Source organism: Phyllostomus hastatus, unplaced genomic scaffold (assembly GCF_019186645.2).
Source record: "Phyllostomus hastatus isolate PE091 unplaced genomic scaffold, TTU_PhHast_1.1 phas_contig_283, whole genome shotgun sequence".
NCBI classification, from domain to species: Eukaryota; Metazoa; Chordata; class Mammalia; order Chiroptera; family Phyllostomidae; genus Phyllostomus; species Phyllostomus hastatus.
In genome coordinates, this window is record NW_025333833.1 from 4040824 (window position 1) to 4055324 (window position 14501).

The 14501-nt window shown below is 45.8% G+C and overlaps 1 long non-coding RNA gene across 1 annotated transcript; it reads right to left on the reverse strand.

Moving 5' to 3' along the window:
* Positions 1 to 8978: 8978 nt before the first annotated feature.
* LOC123818324 lies at positions 8979 to 14193 on the reverse strand. The gene is made up of 3 exons (XR_006785608.1): positions 13885 to 14193; positions 11292 to 11356; positions 8979 to 9571 (listed from the first exon to the last, which is right to left on the reverse strand). It is a non-coding gene; the product is annotated as an uncharacterized LOC123818324 (long non-coding RNA).
* Between the last annotated feature and the right edge of the window lie 308 nt (positions 14194 to 14501).

The following is a 14501-nucleotide window of genomic DNA, read 5'->3' on the forward strand; positions in this document are numbered from 1 at the left end:
GAACGATGGAAAATTTTGTGAAAGAATGAGACATTCACCAAGGCACCACTCAGAAGAGCAATGATTTTCCTTTTCCTCTAAGGATGCTAGGGGCCATTTTACTGTTCCTCCTTAACGGCCTTCAAATACAGAAATCTGCTGCCTCTCTATGTCTGATGGGGATCGGAAGCCTTAATTCATCAAACCCAATAATAACATCAAAAATCATATAAGCGAAGTGTTTGATGAGAAACTCATGGGACTTATTTCAATCAGTAAGCCAGACACTGTGCTAGGCAGGGGGACATGTGGGGACAAAGACAATGTCGCTGTCCTCAGGAAGGTAACAGTCTAGGGATGCTGGATTTGGTTATTTCTGTCCATCTCGCTGGGATGAATGTTGCCATGAGGACGTATTCACAAAGGATGAAACAGAACTTGCAGGGGCAGGGGGAGCGGGGAGCGGGGAAGTGTATGCCAGGTGGTAACAATGGGGCAAGAAGAGTTGGGGGGTTGCTCACTGGAGAGCCTGTTGCAGATACAAGGGGGTAAGATGAGCACTAGATGTATAAGGGTGATCACTCGTATGGTACATAAATGTCTAATTACTGGGTTGTACACCTGAAACTAATATTATACGTCAACTGTAACTTTAAAATAAAAAATTATTTTAAAAAAGATTGGGGACAGCCAAGACCCAAGGGGAACCCTGTGCTGCTGTGCTGATGGCTTTAAGCTTTTTGAAGTGAAAACTGGATAGTCAATCCCAGAGGCTTCCCATTGCCCTCAGGACCCAGTGTCACACACTGCTCTGCTCTGTGAGAAAGCTGACACAAATGCTGCTGACGGAATGGTTCCACCCTCCTCCCATTCCTGTACCAGCACTCCAACCCTGTGCACACGCCCCTTGAGCCACAGGGCACCTCTCCCAGGGAGATGAGCGCCCCCTCTTTCCTGTCGAAGCGGGTGCTGTGGCTCTGTCATGTGTCAGCCTGGAGCGCATGCATGTTCTCACTGCTCTGCGGGCTCCCGCACTGGCATGGGGCAGCAGCCCCCAACCTTCCCTTGGGTCCCCCATCAGCTTCTCTGACTTCTGGGTCAGGTGGGTCTAGTTCTGCTGACAAAGACACCAGTGTCCCTGGTGACACCCACATCGTCAACATCACTGACACTGGAAGCAGGAAGAGACTGACAATCCCAAGCTCGTGGGTTCCACCTTGCCCTCCGTCTCCCCTTAACACCCAGCCTCCCTTCCCAGCCCCACTGCCTGCCCTGGGGACCTCAAGCTCCCGCACCAGATGTGGAGGCGGCAGCTTTGCAGAGACCACAGAACAGTCCCCCCCATTGCTGAGAGTCAAACCCTGGTGCCGCTGCTCCCATCAAACTCAATGGACAGACCTGAGATGCCTTCTCCCGGCCCCTTCGAGCAAGGAGGTGGTATGGCTCCTATGGGATATTTCCCTTAACACTCTGCGTTCTTTTCATTGCACTCATCAGGCTGTAGGGTAATTACTCATTCACTTCTCTGCCCCACGAGACTGAAGCTTCTGGAAAGTACATGTATCTCACACTTGGTTGTGTGCTCTGCAACTCACAGTACGTGGCACCTAATATATGCTCAGTGAAGATTGCCAAATGAACAAAACACTAACAGGACATATTGCCCTCCTACTTTAATAAACACTTTCAGATATTAATGAGCATTACTGAGTATTAAAAATAATGAGAGAATGGATGATTTGAATTTACCCCTTAATTCATATTATTTCACATTATCCTGATGTCCCAGAACTGACTTTTCAAAATCAAGGCAAATTTCCTTTCTCATCTTCTAAACTTAGCTGGATGCTGAACAGTAACCTCCTGGAAGATATCCAATTCCTACTCCCCAGAATCTGCGAATCTGTTACCTGACACAGGCAAAGCAAGTTCACAGATGTAATTCCATTGAGAACCTCGAGATGGGAAGACTGCCTGGATTACCTGGTGGAACCAATGGGATCGCAGGGGCCTTTCTACAAGGAGAGTGGGAAGTCAGAGAAGAAAAAGGCTTCTGAAGATGTTACCATGCTGGCTTGGAAGAGGGAGCCTGGGCTCATGATCCAAGGGATGCAGCTCTAGGAGCTGAAACAGGCAGGGAAACGGATTCCCCTGCTAGAGCTGCCAGAGTGAGCACGGTCCTGCTATAACAGTGTGTAGCCAAGAGGGGGGTCCCAAATGGGATTTGTAATGGGGTCCAGAACTCAAGGTGTCCAGGAAATATTCGGAAAACATACAGGGTGTCCTCACCCCGCGACAAGGCTGAGCTGGGGGATGGGACACATGGAGCAGGGCCATTGGGAGTTGTGTTATATAGCAACAGCTTTGCAGCTAACCTCTGGCATGGTCATGTAACATATCTCTAACCTTTAACTGGTTTCATAGATATGTTAAATAGCTGTGGCCATGCTTTGAGCCAGGAGGATGGAAGTGACTTCCACCCAAGATGAAACTGGAGGCAGCTCCACCTGGTTACAGCGCCTGCATGAGAGCTTGGAGAAGATTGGCTCCACACCATGGGGCCACACCTGCCCAGACTTATGATGGCAGCCCAGCAAAGCTGGAAGAATACGGGAATGCCAGCAGGTGTCACTGATTGCAGGAGGTGTTGGAAATAGGGCCGCAGAGGAAGATTGGCTCAGGGATTCAAACCCAGGCATGGCAGCCATACAGGGGGACAGAACCACGCAGCTTTGGCAGAGTAGGGACCCCACAGCTTTGGGGTGCTCCCTTTTGCCACATGGCTTAGGAAGCAGGAGAGACTTTACCTGGAAGAAAAGAGGTGAAAGGACTCTTGCTGGTAGGCCATGAAAAGGTGCCACATGGCTCTGGATTAACGAGATCATGGCGGTGACACAGCTGATGGTGCTGGGAGCCTGAATCACAGACTTCTACTTCTTTTCCTGAGATACGATACCCCAGACTGGGGTGGGCAGAGGGAGAAGGGTGGATTATGTGCGTCTGTGGGTATTCTAAAGGACTTTAGTATTTTAATGAAGACATTAAGTCACAACTCTAAGTCTGTATAGCTTTTAAATAAATAATTCCTTTCCACAAATCTCTGGCATTGAGAGATGTCTTTCCTCTGGCAGCAAGCATAGCAAACCTATTGGGGGGTCCTTCTGGTAACAGTATATCGTACGCCCCCCTTGGCTCTGTTCCTTGCCCAGCAGTCAAGGCCCAGCACCTTGACTGCAGCCCTTTAAAACTGATTTTGGACCTCTGACCTCCAGAACTGAGACGGTAAGTGTGTTGTTTTAAGCCACTAAATGTACAATAATTCATTAGAGCAGCAATAGGAAACTAATACACCTAGATTTCTACAAAACAAAACATAACAACACCCCTTCAAAAAAAACCCACAGACATAGCACCGAATACAATGAGCCTGATACAGATTTTGAAGTTTCTGTAAAAGGTTTGATATCCTGAGGGAATCTGAGTGTCAGAGAGATTGGGTGAACCATCATAGTACTTAGGGAGAGAAGAGAAATAAATTTAAGCTCAGAAACATCACATCCAGGGCTCTTCATTACTACCTGAACAGACATTTTTTCCAAAGAAGATACACAGATGGCCAACAGGCATGTGAAAATGTGTTCAACATCACCAGTCATCAGGGAAATGCAAATCAAAGCCACAATAACACTGCACACCTGTCAGATTTGCTATTCTCAAAATAGACAAAAAATAACAACATTGGCAAGGATGCTGAGAAAAGGGAACCCTCCTGCACTGTGAAGGGGATTTCAAATTGGTGTATCCATTATAGAAAACAGTATGGAGGTTCCTTAGAAATTAAAAATACAGCTACCATATGATCTAGCAATTCCAGTTCTGGGCATCAATGCAAAGAAAACAAAGACACTAATTTTAAAAAATGTATGTACCCTTATGTCCATTGCAGCATTATTGAGAATTGCCAAGATATGGAATAAACCTAAGTGCCCATAAATAAATGGACTAAGAAAATTATATGTGTGCGTGCAATGTTGCTCAGCCATAGAAAAGAATGATCTCTTGCCATTTGTGACAACATGGATAACTTGGATGAACCCAGAGGGTAATATCCTACTGAGAAAGAGGAGGACAAACACCGTGGGATAAAAGTAAGGAACAAGGAGAATTCACGCTTTTCACCAGAGTTACTGGGTGCTTGTGTGCTAGGGTCTACTCTAGGCTTTGGGGATTGAACAGTGAATTGAATAAAAATCATCCCTACCCTTAAGAAGGTTACATCCTATTGGGGGGAAAGTCAATAAACAAATACACAAGTTAATAAAAAAGAAAATATGCCACAGAATATTAAAAAATAAAGAATAAAGTGCCTAAAACATAATCTGGTCTAGTCCTCTAGCTTTAGACCCAGGAAATATGCAGTGGTTACCAACCACAACCAAATTTTAATCCCAACTGTGCTGTTTTCTTAGCCACAATAGCTAGATGCCTAAAGTTCATCAGTCCCAAACCTGGTGCATTTGTAGTACCTTTCAGTGAGAAACTGCCAAAGTATCTTCCAAACAGCCTCATCATTTGCATTCCTCTCTCCACCTTTTCATTCCCACTGCCAACCAGCCAGATCCAGCTATCACTACCTCCTATTAAAACAGGCCCCTGACTATACACCAGACCACCCTCCTGAAGGGAGCCTCTAAACCCATCATTCTGTTCAAAATCTTTGCTGCTGCTTCTTTCTTTTTTCTCTTTTGACTATTGTTTTTTTTTAATTTTTTAATATATTTTATTGATTATGCTATTACAGTTGTCCCATTACCCCCTTCAATCCCCTCCACCCTGTACACCCTCTCCCACCTACATTCCCCCCCTTTAGTTCACGTCCATGTGTCATAAGTTCTTTAGCTTCTACATTTCCCATACTGTTTTTGCCCTCCCCCTGTCTGTTTTCTACCTACATTCTATGCTACTTATTCTCTGTACCTTTTTCCCCTCTCTCCTCCTCCCACTCCCCTGTTGATAACCCTCCATGTGATCTCCATTTCTGTGGTTCTGTTCCTGTTCTAGTTGTTTGCTAAGTTTCTTTTTGTTTTTGTTTTAGGTGTGGTTGTTAATAATTATGAGTTTGCTGTCATTTTACTGTACATGTTTTTTTATCTTTTTCTTAGATAAGTCCCTTTAACATTTCATATAATTAGGGCTTGGTGATGATGAACTCCTTTAACTTGACCTTATCTGAGAAGTACTTTATCTGCCCTTCCATGCTAAATGAAAGCTTTGCTGGATAGAGCAATCTGGGATGGAGGTCCTTGCCTTTCATGACTTGGAATACTTCTTTCTAGCCCCTTCTTGCCTGCAAGGTCTCTTTTGAGATATCAGCTGACAGTCTGATGGGAACTCCTTTGTAGGTTACTGTCTCCTTTTCTCTTGCTGCTTCTAGGATTCTCTCCTTCATTTTAATCTTGGCTAATGTAATTATTACTTGCCTTGGTGTGTTTCTTCCTGGCTCCAACTTCTTTGGGACTCTCTGAGCTTCCTGGACTTCCTGGAAGTCTATTTCCTTTGCCAGAATGGGAAAGTTCTCCTTTATTATTTGTTCAAATAACTTTTCCACTTGTTGCTCTTCCTCTTCTCCTTCTGGCACCCCTATAATTTGGATGTTGGAACATTTAAAGATGTCCTGGGGGTTCCTAAGCCTCTCCTCATTTTTTTGAATTCTTATTTCTTCATTGTGTTCTGGTTGGATGTTTCTTTCTTCCTTCTGGTCCACTCCATTGATGTGAAACCCAGCTTTCATTCCATCACTATTGGTTCCCTGTGTATTTTTCTTCATTTCACTTATTGTAGCCTTCATTTGTTCATCTAATTTGTGACCAAAATCAACCAATTCTGTGAGCAACCTGATCACCAGTGCTTTGAACTGTGCATCTGATAGGTTGGCTATCCCTCAGTCACTTAAAAAAAACTGGCTCTGGGGCTTTCAATTCTGTTTGAGCCATCTTTTTTTTCCCCCCTTTGGTCTGGTTGCACCTGTTACTTATGAGGGGCAGAGCCTTAGGTGTTCACCAGAGCGGGGCAACCTAGTCGCTGGGTTTTTACTTTGTATGTGGGGGCGGGGTCCGAGAGGGAACAATGGCACTTGCTTCGCTCTCCATGGGACCTCAGTCCCTTCCGCTGCTTCCCCTGAGCAAACTGGACCCCTCTGGTGCCAATTCCCATGTGGGTGGGCTTGTGCACGCCATGGGACCCTCCAAGGACCTCTACTGAGAGGCTGCTCCTCAATCCCCACAGGTGTCCTCAATCAGTGCCCCAAGGGTCTATTTCCCAGTGCTGTGATCCTGGGTTGTGCGCAGTGCCTTCTTCACAATCGCCACCTCGCTGGGTCTGCCGGTTGCCACCCCTCAGCCGGGGTCTGCCAGCTGCCACTTGCGCATTCAGGGTCCACCTACTGCAGTCTTGTGTGCCCCGGATGCCTCACACACCCGGTACCAACGCTCTCTACTCTCCACGCCTGGGTTGCCTGACTCCGCCCCTCCTACCAGTCTGGATGAATGCGTCTATTTTCTTGGTTGTCCGACTTGCATTCAGATCAATTTTCTGTCAGTTTTGGTTGTTATTCTGTTTCTGTATTGTTGTTGTCTCTATCTTGGATGTGCAAGGAGGCACGGTGTGCCTACCTATGCCTCCATCTTGGCCAGAAGTTGCTGCTACTTCTTTCTCCATTAAATCACACGCAAGGCGCCTTCCAGTATGTCTCAACCTACTTTTCCATTCCTACCTGTAACTATGTTCCAGAGTAATTGTATGATTGACAGTTTGCTTCCTGAATAAGCCCATCTTCCTGTCTATATGTATCGTTATCTGCCTGCTTGGGATCCAAGCATCTTTCAAACCCACCTTACTCTTTGCTCCTGAGTCAGACTTTACACTTGTGGCCCTGGAGCAGGCTGAGGTCTAAGTCTGGTTATGAGTCTAATGGCCACGAGGGGTGGGCAAGGGTCAACCTGGAGAAGCACAGCCATCCTTTTGCAAAGCAAGAGCCCCCAGTGAGGTTATTGCAGAATCTTTCACACCTTCAGACATGGTAGGTGGGCTGCTTCCACTGTAAGAGAGCCTTGGAGTGGCCCAAAGGCTCAAGATTCTCAGTTTCATTGAAAGGTTGATGAGGCTGGGGGTGCAGCTTATGTTGTAATTCTAAAATCTGAAAAAGTAAAATTTGCTCTGATTATCAGCAAGGTTAGCTCTGAAGCTATAAGAAATAAGAGATTCTTATAGGTCCACCACAAGAGCTCTCGGGCTCTCTGACTGAGAATTGTACTGGGAGTCTAAAGATGTGAGCCTGTCCTTTTCTTCTGTAAGAGCCTCAGCATGCTCAGAAGTAGCCTTCCCTCCCACTGGCCATGACTATTGTCACACAGGTAAGTGTCCCAGCCATGGGGTCCCCCAAGACACCTGCTTCAGTAGGTACTTCCTCACAATCAAACACAGGTGATAATACGGTTACTCTGTGGTGGATTACTGCATCCTGATTCACTACTGTCAGAAAGTTCAGCACTGCGTTCGAGTTCAAGGACATGACCAAACCACCACCCAAATCTGACTTTTGAGTGTCATTTCCATAGAGCATTTCTGGTGCCAACTCCCTAGTTATTTTAACACAGAAAATTTGTCATTAAAAATTGTTGGTGAGTAGTAAAGACTCCAAAAAGGCAAGAAGAGAACACAGAATGTCAGAGGCAGTGGCTGCAGAAGGAGCTACCACCACCAGACCTGAAGAGACAAAGGAAAGGAACAGGGATTGTTGAACCTGAGAAGCCTGGAGGGAACATGCAGAGCTGGCACCTCGTCTCTGAGGAGGGTGCCAGCTGGCTGGGGCTGGTCTCTCTAAGGCAGCATGGAGACATTGGTGCTCAGGTGCCAGAACCACTATCCAAGTGAACCAGCGATGGTGATGGCATGGCTGCTGGGGTGAGGACATTTGCTGCACGATGCTGAGAGGAACAGGAAGTGAACAGGGAGAGGAACACACCTTCCTGTTTTCCCAGGCTTCTGGCTGGCAAAGGAGAAGAGGTTTGCAGAGTCCCAGGGCCAGCATCAGAAAGCAGAGCATAAAAGAACGGGTTTGAGGCGGAGAAAAAATAATGATCAGCACTCATTTTTTAAACTCATCAAAACACCACTCCCTCCATAAAGACTTTCTTCATTCTACCCCAGGATAATCATGGGCACTGTCTCCTTTGTCTCAGAGTTAACTTGCATGTTGCCCTGGACTAGAGTCAGGTGCTTGTCTTAATCTCTCCCCTGTCCACCACCACCCTCCTCCATCACAGCCACACACCTCACACACCTCCTCATCTCCTGCGACTTCTCATAACTCACTGTTGAATTCACTCACTGCTGAATCCCCACGGCCTACAGCTGTAGCTGGCACATAGCAGGTATATATATATATATATATATATATATATATATATATATATGAATGAATGAATGGCTAATTGAGTTAATGAAGGACTTGAACAGAATTGACTATCGGTCGCTGGAAATCGGGCTTGGGTGACACCATGGACTTTTGACTACGGGAATGCCTCAGTTAAATGACATGCCACTTGAGGAAACAAAAGAAAATGTGTTCTTTGTGGAGGGACTGACCTAATTCAAACTCTGGAAACTTCCCCCTGCCTTCCCCTGCCTCCCCCTGACCATGTCAGAAGCAAGATGTGTGCCAGAATCTCATGGACTTAAGTGGATCCAAACCCTAAAGCTAGTTTCACATAACTCAGCAAATGTGGAGAATGTGTTTTGCAACCTGTACTAATACACTAAAAAAAATGTATTTGGCAGAGACTTGCCTGAAGAGATAAACATAGCATATTATAGTCAAAACAAAGTAAGAATGACCCCAAGCATTCTTGTGGAAACAGATGAAGTTACTCCAAAATCCCAGGGTACCAGAGAGCCTGCAATTCCCGGCAGGTGAATTTAATCATTGTTCTGTGCTACTTACAAAAAAACACTTACAAAGGGGACACGGAGTTAAGTCAATATTTGCATATTAAGCTCCTGCTGAATACCCAACTCTCTGCTGGGTGTTAAGGAGGATAAATTAAAAGTACACATTATGATCTCTGGTAGGAAATACGAACCCTGTTCACAGAGAAAAGAATGAACATTCATAAGACGGTTAGCCAACCACCCCTGCAAGTCTACAATGTCAAGTGGTGTGGGATACAGTGCTCAATCTAAGGGGACTCAGCAGAAATATGTGAGGACATGAGGAGAGCTTTTTGAGGAGAGGGAGGTGTGCTAAGGGTCCTGAGGCATGCACAGGACTTGTACGGAAATGGCATGGGGTGGAAGAGACCCCCACCTCCAGTTTCAGAGGGAACGAGACCCCAGGCAGAGAGAAGAAGAACTATGGTGTGTGCAATGGGCATTAAGGGGCCAGATGTGCTGTAGACTGGGCACATGCAGAGCAATGGTGAGACCAGTAAGATGAGGCAGAGCATGAATGCCAGTGGGAAGCACAACACAGTGGGTGGTTTAGGAAGAGTAATTTCCTGAAGAATCTGAGGCCCCAGTTGCAGAAACACAGCCCCTGAGGAAGAAAAAAAGAAAGAAACTTACTGCTATAAGCAGAAGAGTTCCTCAGAAAGAATCAAGTTGAGCCTAAGTTCATTTGACAGGGCAGGGGCCGGGGGGCAGGGGAGGAAATGGGTACTGAGAAGAGGAGGTGGTCACTGGAGAGAGGGAGGGAATCCATTCTGACCCTTCTGCCTTCCCGACTGAACCACTTGCTCTCTCTTGGCTACTAGGGGAGGTCACTACACGGTGATGTGCCATAATATCATATGACAGAAAAGGGAAGGCTAAGTCTTCTTCTTTGTCTGCCTCCTTCTCTCCCTGGGGAGAGAAGACACAAGCAGGCAGGCACGGCCCAGGCCAGGGAGTGAGGGAGCATCTCTATGGTGAGAGTGGGCCTGCAGAGGTGATGGTGTGGACCACAATGAACCTATCTAGATGCTTCAAACAAACTGTGTCCCTATCTCATGTTGTTATCAGTAGCAGGTAACAATGCACTGCTACAGGCATTCACAGGCATGACTGTGAAAGAAATCAGTTCTTATGGCTGTTGGGTTCAACAAGCAGAGATCAAATAAAAGACTGTCGAATTATTGTCCTTCTACCTTTTATTTTTTATTTTATAAAAGTAAATGACATATGCTTGAAGAAAGCTATTGGACCTCTACCCAATAGTTTCCTTGCCCCAGAAGAACAGGCCCTGTTCTGGCAGATGCTTTCTCAGCAGCTGCTCCTCACACTGGGGGGCCCCCACCCCATGCCCCAGGCAGCCCTGTTGGACAGGACCTAATATGACCCCATGTTAGCTACCTCGGGTGGTTCACCTTTGACCTTCAGGAAACCCTTATACATGCCTGGGCTCAACAAGCCAAACCCAACACAGAAGCAGCTCTCCTCACAGCTGGCCAGTCCGGAACTCACAGCCCAGGCTCCCCAGACAGCAGCCTGGCAGACGAAGGCCCAAGCCCCCTAACTTCTCTCCAAGTGGTCGGATCAGTGTACTGTCTTCTGATCCCAGTTCTTTGACGGGAAAGGGACACACAGCACAGCAACAGCTCTTGCCGAAGCGATCCACTTCAAAGACTCCCCGGCCCCCACTCCTCGCTCTCCTATACCCTCAGCTGCATCAGCTAAAACTGTCACCTTAACAAAAGGCCCTCAGCAACCAAGGGAAATCAACTTTTGGACAGTGGTGGGGCTCACAGAACAAGGAAGACCCTCCTAAGCAGCGTAAAGGTATTTGTGTTACCTTTAGCTTACATTTCCTATCTTTGAAAAGGTTTACTGACACTTAGTAAAGTAAGAGATTCACAGAATGCTGAAAGGACTTTAGTAATTGCCTATTTCAATTTGTTTATTTTACAGAGCAGAGAGCTCATGTCTGGCAAAAGTTATCACAAAATATACAACCAATGGGATACAGTGATATTTACTGTATTACTATTGGAGGAGAGTATGAGTGTGTTTAGGTGTCTGAGGATGCAGGACTGGTTTCCATTCAATGCCACATGACCCAGTGTCCCAGACACTGCCTAGTGACACTCCCCCTGTGGAATCCCTCCTGCGTCACAAGTACCGAAAGGCTAAGAACTAGTGGGTTGGCCAAAAAGTTTGTTTGTTTTTTTCTGTAAGATGACCCTAATAGTGCTCCGTTGTCTTTAACTTCATGCTAAACAATGTTGTTAGAATGAATTGTAACAGTTGTCATATCAGCATGCATTTAAAAAAAAACTTACCAAAATTGGTGAATGTCGGACTGCCAGTCAAGATGGAGGCATAGGTAAAGACGCTTCGCCTCCTCCTGCAACCACAGAAAGAACTACTAATAAACCTCGAAACAAATAACACCCAGAACCATCAGAAAATTGAGCTGTATGGAAGTCTGACAACCAAGGACTTAAAGAAGCCACATTCATCCAGATGGATAGGAGGGGCGAAGACACGGAGACAAGCAGAGGGGTATAGAGACATGGTAAGGTGCAAAGAGGTGGTGGTGGAGGAGCACGCAGTCCCGAATTCATGTGCGGTGGATAAAAATCAGGAGGGATATCTTGGGAGTGAGCGATTCCAGCCCCAGGTCAAACTGCACAGCACAGGGTTCCACACCAGGAAGATAAAGCCCCATAACTTCTGGCTGTAAAAACCAGTGGGGATCAGGGCAGTGGAAGAAACTGTCTTATTTTTAGGAGACTCCCCTTAAAGGACCCACATGGACTTTAACACATACGCAGAGACACCCCCTCTGGAACTCAGCACCAGGGCAGCAGCTGGAAGGGTGCCAGCCACACAAGGCAAGCTCCGGGCAAACCTCCAGAAGCCAGGCGGCAGCAGTGTCCTCTCTCTGAGCCCTGCCCCCACACGGAGCCACAAAGCAGTGAAGTGGGTTGCCCTGCTCTGGCAATTACCTAAGACTCCACCCCACACAATGTACAGGTGTCTATTCTACAATAGGCCGTGCCACTAGAGAGGGAGTAAAAGCAGCTCTACCTAATACACAGAAGCAAACACAGGGAGGCTGCCAATATGAGGAGACAAAGACATATGGCCCAAATGAAAGAAAAGAACAAAACTCCAGAAAAAGAACTAAATGAAATGGAGATAAGTAAGCTATCAGATACAAAGTTCAAAACACTGGTTATCCGAATGCTCAAAGAACTCAATGAGTATGACAACAAAATAAAAAACACCTACGAAGAAATGAAAAGTACACTAAATGAAATAAAGAAAACTCTATAGGAACCAATTGTGGAGGGTAGGAATCCAGGATTCAAATCAATGATTTGGAACATAAGGAAGAAATAAGCATTCAACCAGAGCAGCAAGAAAAAAAATAATTCAAAAAAAAAAAGGAGGATACTATAAGAAGCCTCTGGGACATCTCCAAACATATCAACATCCAAATCATAGGGATTCCAGAAGAAGAGGAAGAACAAGGAATTGAAAACTTATTTGAAGAAATAATGAAAGAAAACTTCCCTAATTTGGTGAAGGAAACAGACATACAAGTCCAGGAAGCACAGACAACCCCAAACAAGTAGGACCCAAAGAGGACCACACTAAGACACATCATAATTAGAATGCCAAAGATTAAACATAAAGAAAGAATCTTAAAAGCTGCAAGAGAAAAGCAGAGAGTTACCTACAAAGGAATTCCCATTAGGCTGTCAGCTGATGTCTCAAAAGAAACTTTGCAGGCTAACAGGGACTGGCAAGAAGTATTCAAAGTGATGAAAGGCAAGGAGCTACAACCTAGATTACTCTATCCAGCAAAGCTATCATTTAGAATGGAAGGGCAGATAAAGTGCTTCCCAGACAAGGTAAGGCTAAAGGAATTCATCATCACCAAACCATTATTACATGAAATGTTAAAGGGATTTATTTAAGAAAAAGAAGTTGTTCAAAACTATGAACAGTAAAATGGCAACAAATTCACAACTATCAACAACTGAATCTAAAAAACAAACTAAGCAAACAAGCAGAACAAGAATGGAATCACAGATATGGAGATCATTTAGAGGGTTATCAGCTGGGAGGAAAATGGGGAAAATGTATGGGGATTAAGAAACATAATTCATAGGTACAAAGATAGACAGGGGAATATTAAGAATAGTAAGTAAGTGGAGAAGGCACAGAACTTACATGCACAATCCATGGACATGGAACTAGAGGAGACTGCTAGATGGAATGGGGGTACCAGGCAGAGGGGGCACAATTAGTCAGCAAGTCCCCAAACATCTATAATCAGTTCTGAAACATCTGCCTCCTTAAATATCTCTCATGCCCAGCCTCCATCCTTCACCCCTTGCACTGCTGTAATTTAAGTCCTTGGCATCTCTGGCTGAGACCATTGAAATAAGCTCCCAGATCTGGAGATCCCTGGTTTTAGTCACTGTTCACTTCCATCTGAATCTGATCTTTCTGACCTTGTCATTTTCTCGCTCAAAATTCTGGATCATCATAAACCAGAGGATGGTACCCAACCCCTGAGTTAACACTTCAATATCCTTTACCATCCAATGTCTGTGTGTTGAATTCTGCTACTTCCACCTGGGAAGGAGAGACTGCTCTGTGACATGACCACTGCCGGACCCTCCAGTCAGACCCAGGCCAGAACAGAGGTTGCTTCCTGTAAACCTCCTCTGAGACTGTGATCAAAATCAATAGTTTCCACCTTACATAAACCAGTTCCTCTGCCCACTGTCTTGTGGTGTGCTGGTTCCTGATGGAGTCAAGCATTCCCCATACCTGGGTCTGCTCACATCTGCCCTATCTACCCTGCTCTGTTTTATGTCAGTTTTCGGTGCCTGCCCAGCAGTGTGGGGGACGTACCCTTCATCTTGCAGGTGCTCAGGATGTGCCTCCATGTAAATGTCCCTTAATAAACTCCAGGCTGTTCACTGCCAGGCTGCAGTGGCACATTTTTGCTTTTGGCTGTCGTGTTTCCTTGTCCACTGTCCACCTGGCAAGCATCTATTCCTTCAAGACTCAGCTCTCTTCTCACTTCCTCTGGAAGCCTCTTATTCCTAGACGTTTCTTCTGTAGTGACATTCGTCATCTCTCCCTCCACGGGACTGTATGTTTCCAGATGGAAACTGCTGTCTGCTCATTGCTGAGTCTCTAAGAGACTCCTATAATACATTACCCGCAGTAGATGCACGGGGAAGTGGAAGAAAGGAAGGAGGGAGGGAGGGAGGGAGGGAAGAGGGGGGGGAGGGAGGGAGGGAGGAGGGAGGGAGAAGGGAGGAGGGGAGGAGGGAGGAGGGAGGGAGGGAAGAGTACAGAAGTAAGATGAGAAGATGTAAAAGAGGGAGGGAGCCAGAGGAGTGACTTCACAATTCTGCCCGAGTTCACTAGTTTTACAAACTCATCTCCAAAAATTAGTATCAGCTCCTCAAATCCGGTTATCTTAAATTTCCAGAAAATTGGGCTTAAAAAAAAAATTGGCA